This window comes from Kogia breviceps, chromosome 3 (assembly GCF_026419965.1).
Source record: "Kogia breviceps isolate mKogBre1 chromosome 3, mKogBre1 haplotype 1, whole genome shotgun sequence".
Taxonomy (NCBI): Eukaryota; Metazoa; Chordata; class Mammalia; order Artiodactyla; family Physeteridae; genus Kogia; species Kogia breviceps.
This window is the reverse complement of record NC_081312.1, coordinates 136,813,010-136,818,974: the sequence shown is the minus strand read 5'-3', so window position 1 is coordinate 136,818,974 and position 5,965 is coordinate 136,813,010. Positions and strand designations below refer to the sequence as shown.

General features: G+C 45.6%; 1 long non-coding RNA gene across 1 annotated transcript; it reads left to right on the top strand.

Moving 5' to 3' along the window:
• The first annotated feature begins 290 nt into the window (after positions 1 to 290).
• Positions 291 to 4,721, top strand: LOC136793836 (uncharacterized). The gene is made up of 3 exons (XR_010839784.1): positions 291 to 337; positions 1,979 to 2,131; positions 3,421 to 4,721. It is a non-coding gene; the product is annotated as an uncharacterized lncRNA (long non-coding RNA).
• The last annotated feature ends 1,244 nt before the right edge of the window (positions 4,722 to 5,965 follow it).

The following is a 5,965-nucleotide window of genomic DNA, read 5'->3' as shown; positions in this document are numbered from 1 at the left end:
CTTCACTGGAAGTTCTAGGGAAAGCCTCATAAAGCAGAGCAGCAGGAAGCCCGGAGTGGAGGACCCAGCAGGGAGAGCCTCCTCCTTCACCGGAGGACATAGCCAACCTCAGGTCAGACTACAGCCTGTGTCCATCAGCCTCTCTGGTGATGGGAACAGATTACGTATGCGCACACTGGAGGGAATTACGGTATTTCCCGACTGCGGCTCTTTGCCGGCTCTGGCTCCCCAGTGTGTCCAAAACAGGAACTGCAGATGAGCCAAACCGGCTCCGCCCACCCCCGGCGGAGTTCCGGGAGGAGGCGCCGCTTCTGGAAGCCGGGCACCTACGCGCGAGGTAATTCTCTCGTCCGTCTACTCCGTACAGGGGGACTTGCTTGCTCTGTTTTCTGAGGTTTTCCCCCAAATCGCTTTCCTTCCTGACGACAGAGCTGCTCCCTAGAGTCGGGGTGCCCAGCGGAAGCTGGCCCGAAGGACGTCCTCGGGCCTCATCTGCAGCCGCTCCCGCGGCCCTGCCCGGGACCAGCACTGGCTGCGGTGCCTTGGGGACCACTGAGTTCGCCTTTGGAGAAGCCCACTCTGAACTCTTCAGTTGCTTGCAGTGTGTCTCTGGGCGAGTCATTAACCTTTCTGAACTTCACCTGTCTCCTCTGTAAAATGGAGCTTAGATTTACTAGCACTTGGGTTGTAAGGTGACTCAATGGGATGATCCAGGTGGCAGGTGGAGAACAAGATAGTAATCACCACCATAATGGGACACTCACTGCGTGCAAGGGACTGACTGCTCTAGGCATTTTGAAATGGCCCTATAAAAAGGTAGCATCCAGGGCTTCCCTAATGGCGCAGTGGTTAAGAATCCGCCTGCTGATGCGGGGGACACGGGTTCGTGCCCGGTCCAGGAAGATCCCACATGCCGCGGAGCGGCTGGGCCCGTGAGCCATGGCCGCTGAGCCTGCGCGTCCGGAGCCTGTGCTCCGCAACGGGAGAGGCCACAACAGTGAGAGACCCGCGTACCAAAAAAAAAAAAAAAAAAGGTATCACCCACAGATGAAGAAATTGAGGGAAGAAACTGAGATTTAGTGATTTTCCCAGAGTCAGACATCTAGAGAGGCAGAGCTGGGACTGGACCCAGGTAGACATGGGTACACAAGTGCTGGGGGTGTGGGGGGTGGTCCAAGGTTTGTGAGTTTAGAGGGGTGCTCAGAGGCCTGAAAAATATCCAGCTCTGCCTCCCTTTGTGTCGTGTCGTTAATCAATGCTGTCTTATAATGAATTATTCATGCCTTCTTGATATAATGCTTCAGTGGGCAGGGACCTGAAAGACCATCCATGCCTATTTCCTTATGAAGAGCCAGGGAGAGACTTGTCCAGGGTCACATGGCCCGGCAGCTCAGAACTGGACTGGAGCTCAGTTCCGTCCCTGTGCTCCTGCACCTCCACCCATCCTCCTGCTTTGGGGGAGCAATTCTAGGAGAGGGGTAATGCTCCTTCCCACCCACAATCAAACTGCCCACTCAGTACAGGCTCCTCTCCAGGGGCTGCCCACTGGCCACTCCTGTCCCCACTTGCCAGTACCTTCTGCCACTCCCTTCTTCTCCCTCCTGCACACACTCCGGGCCTCTCTCCCCTCACAGGGGTAATGCTCTTAGTAGAGAGGAAACCAATAAAGATTCTGGCTCCCAAGGGCTGGCACAAGATCAGCCAATATTTTACCACTGTGTGTGCTTGTGTGCGTGCGTGTGCACTTGTTGTTGTTAGAAAGGGGCTAACCTAATATATATAGCAAGTGACTGACAGTGGCATCTTTGGGTAGATGAATTGTGGGTAGTTTTTTCCTTGTTTGCATTTTAATTTTTCTTTAGTAATAAACAAATGGTATTAATAAGACAAGAAATAAAAGTTGCTCTAAAATTCTGTTAAGAAAAAGGCCGGGACTTCCCTGGTGGCACAGTGGTTAAGAATCCATCTGCCAATGCAGGGGACACGAGTTCAAGCCCTGGTCCGGGAAGATCCCACATGCAGCGGAGCAAGACTGTGCGCAGCAACGAAGACCCAACGCAGCCAAAAGTAAATAAATAAAAATTTGAAGAAAAGAAAAAGGCCAACAGTCATAAAGAAAAATGAGCTAGAGGTAAGAACAGATTGTTCGCCGAAAAAAAGAAAATGTTTCTTAAACATAGAAAAAGACTTTGCTCGTAATGATAGAAATGCAAATTAAAATTACACTGAGTTAGCATTTCTTACCTATCAGCTTGGCAAAAATCCAAGTTGGACAAGTTCTGTTGGGAAGGCTGTGAGGAAACACTTTCATACATTGCTGATGGGAGTGCAAAATAGTGTAGATCCCTACGTAGGGCATCTGGCAATAGCTAGCAAAATCGCGTGTGTAGTGTGTATTGACCCTCTGACCCAGAAATCCACTTCTAAGAATAGATACTTTAGATGCACTGGTTTAAAAAATACCAAATGATGCTTGCAAGAGGCTACTCACCATAACGCTATTGTAATAGCAAAAGACTGGAAACAGGGCAAACACCCATCAGCAGGAACTGGTTGAATAAACCACATGCTGGAGGACTCTGAGGCTGCAAAAGGAATAAGAAAGAGCTTGTATTACTGCAGAGAGATGGATGAGGTGAGCTGTTCTGTAAATAAAGCAAGGTAGGTGTCCAGAATAGGCAAATCTGTAGAGACAGAAAGTAGATTAGTGGTTGCCTGGGGCTATTGGGGGATGGGAATACTGGGGAGGGGAAGGAAAACTGTAGGGTATGCGGGTATGGGGTTTCTTTTTTTGGGTGATGAAAATGTTCTAAAATTTACTGGTGATGATTACACATGAAAACCATTGCATTGTACACTTAAATGAGTGAATTGTACAATATGTAGCTTAGATCTCCATAAAGTTGTTACTAAAAAAAGACAATGTGAGAAAAGTGTGTATAGTATGCTACTGTAGGAAAGGGAGAAAAAATTATATACATATGATTGAATTAAACAATATAAGGGTAAGCAACAAAAACAAAAAAGTTGTTGTATCAGTCAGGTGTCAGTCAGGATTCCGTTGGGGAACAGAATCACTTTGAGGTTGTGGTATGGAGGCTTTTAAAAAAATTTTAATTAATTAATTTATTTATTTGGGCTGCGCTGGATCTTTGTTGCTGTGCACGGGCTTTCTCTAGTTGCGGCGAGCGGGGGCTACTCTTTGTTGCGTAGCGCGGGCTTCTCATTGCGGTGGCTTCTCTTGTTGTGGAGCACGGGCTCTAGGCATGCATGCTTCAGTAGTTGTGCTGAGTGGGCTCAGTAGTTGTGGCTCACGGGCTCCAGAGCTCAGGCTAAGTAGTTGTGGCGCATGAGCTTAGTTGCCCCATGGCATGTGGGATCTTCCTGGACCAGGGCTTGAACCCATCTCCCCTGTATTAGCAGGCAGATTCTTAACCACTGGACCACCAGGGAAGTCCGGGATGGAGGCTTTTTGATGGTAATTCGCTTTGTACAATTGTGGAAGGAGCTGGGGAAGACAGAGACCAGAAGAGGAGTAAGAGCATCAGAGGAGGCACTAGCCACTCTGAGAAACCAAGTTGGTCCAGCTGTGAAATGCAACCACAGGCGAAGCTGCAGGAGGTCTGTGGGAAGCTGTTTCCTCTGTGTAGAGGATGCCACTGGGTCTGCCGCTGAGCATCAGTGGTGGCAGGAGGCCACTATTGGTCAACTGTGTCATCAGCTGGGAATAAAAGCTGGATATGGAGTGAAGGAGAGAGAGAACAAGGTGGAAGCTGCAGGTCTTAGACAACTGACTATGACAACCTTCAGAGACTTGACTTTGAAACTTGTAAACATTTTACATAATTCTAAAACAAAATTAATGTTAAAAAATATCTAAAGAGTCACTGCTGTATGTTATATATCCTAAGACTTCTCATCACGTGGAAAAAACTTTTTTTTCTATTTCTTTAATGTTGTATCTACTTGAGATGATGGATGTTCACTAAACTTATTATGGTGATCACTTCATAATGTATGTAAGTCACATCATTATGCCATACAACTTAAACCTACACAGTGCTGTATGTCAATTATAGCACAGTTATAGCTCAATAAAACTGGAAGGAAAAAAAAGAGCAAAATGAAACAAATAAACCTATGCCTCTTGAGTTAGTAGCGTAATCACATAGAGAGGAATTATTCCAAGTGGCTTTAAAACAGTAGTGTGACTATACAGTTATCCCTTGGTATCCTGGAAGGATTGGTTTCAGGACCCCGATACCAAAATCTGCAGATGTTCAAGTTCCTTATAGAGTGGCATAGTGAAACAGGAGGGAAGGGGGCAGGGCACAACCTTTAAAAGAATGACATAGCAATAGGACATGACAAAAACTTGTTAGAACCGATTAGGTCCAAGGTGGCAGAAGATTCAACTTCCAGTGGACCTTGAGCCTCATTATATGCTCCTTGTAATATGTTAGCATCTAAATAACATACCCACCAGTGCCATGACAGTTCTGAGGCTAACCATAAAAGGCCAAAAAGTGGGCAGTGGTCCTATTTCTGGAAATCCCTGCCCCTTCCTCAAAATAGTTGTAATAATCCTCCCACTCGTTAGCCTATGAAATTACCCAGTCCATAAAAACTAACCACGCCATATTTCAGGGCCTCTTGCCTTCTGAGATGCCCATGCTGTCTGTGGAGTGTGTTTCTCTCTAAATAAATCTACTTCTTATCTATCCCTTTGTCTCTCACTGAATTCTTTCTGCGAGGAGACATCAAGAAGCTGAGCTTCATTAAGTCCTGAAACCAGGTATGTGATCTCAATTAAAAGATCGTGGGTTCAAGTCCCAATCTGGGTTTTGGCAGGGTTCAAGTCCAGGTACGTGGGTTCAAGTCCCAATATGAGTTGCACAGTTTCAATAGTATTTGCATATAGCCTACCCACATCCTCCCACATACTTTAAATCATCTCTAGATTACTTGTAATACCTAATATAATGTAATGCTATTTAGATAGTTGCCAGTATGCAGCAAATTCAAGTTTTCTTTTTTGAAACTTTCTGGAATTTTTTTCCAAATATTTTCGATCTGGGGCTGATTGAATCCTTGGATGCAGGTCTTGCAGATATGAGGGCCAACTGTATGCCCCTAGTGGGATATATCCAAACGACCAGACAAACTTTAAAAACAGTTTTCAGGAATCATGTTATTGGTTATTATGTTGAAATTGTTATTCTGAGACTGCTGTGAGTAGATTATAGGGTAAAGTGAATGCAGGATGTCCAACATGGGAGAAGGAAAACACAGATATAATTTTGATGATGTTAGGTAAAACCCTGTTGTCTTGAATTTGAGTTGATAGTCATGAGTATGAACTCATGATGCATTTTATCAGAAGAAAAACAAATGAACAAACATTTCCTAGCTCTATCCACTGAAAGGTCCCAGAAATAAGACCAACCCAGTAGCAGTTATCATCCCTATGTTTACCAATGTATTATAAAAGGATATAACCCAGGAACAGCCAAAGGGAAGAGATGCACAGGGCAAGTATGGGAAGAGGGTGTGGAGCTTCCCCTGTCCGCTCCGGGTCGTTGCTCTCCTGGAATCTCCTTGTGTTCACCAACCTGGAAGCTCTCCAAACGCCCTCCTTTTGGATTTTTATGGAGGCTTCATTACATAGGAATGATTGATGAAATAATTGACCACTGTTGACTGATTCAAACTCCAGCCCCTCTCGTCTCCTCAGAGGTTGGGGAGGGAAGAGGACTGAAAGTTCCCACTGTCTAATCTCAGTTGGTTCCCCAGGCAACCAGACCCCAATCTTAGGTCACCTAGAGGCTTCCCAAATCACCTCACTAGCATAACAAAAGACACTTTTCTCTCTCTCCACACGTGGAAGATTCCTAGGGTTTTAGGAGCTCTATTTCTTATTATGAATCACAGTATCAGAGTGGTTTAAAAAATGGATTTAGGAGAT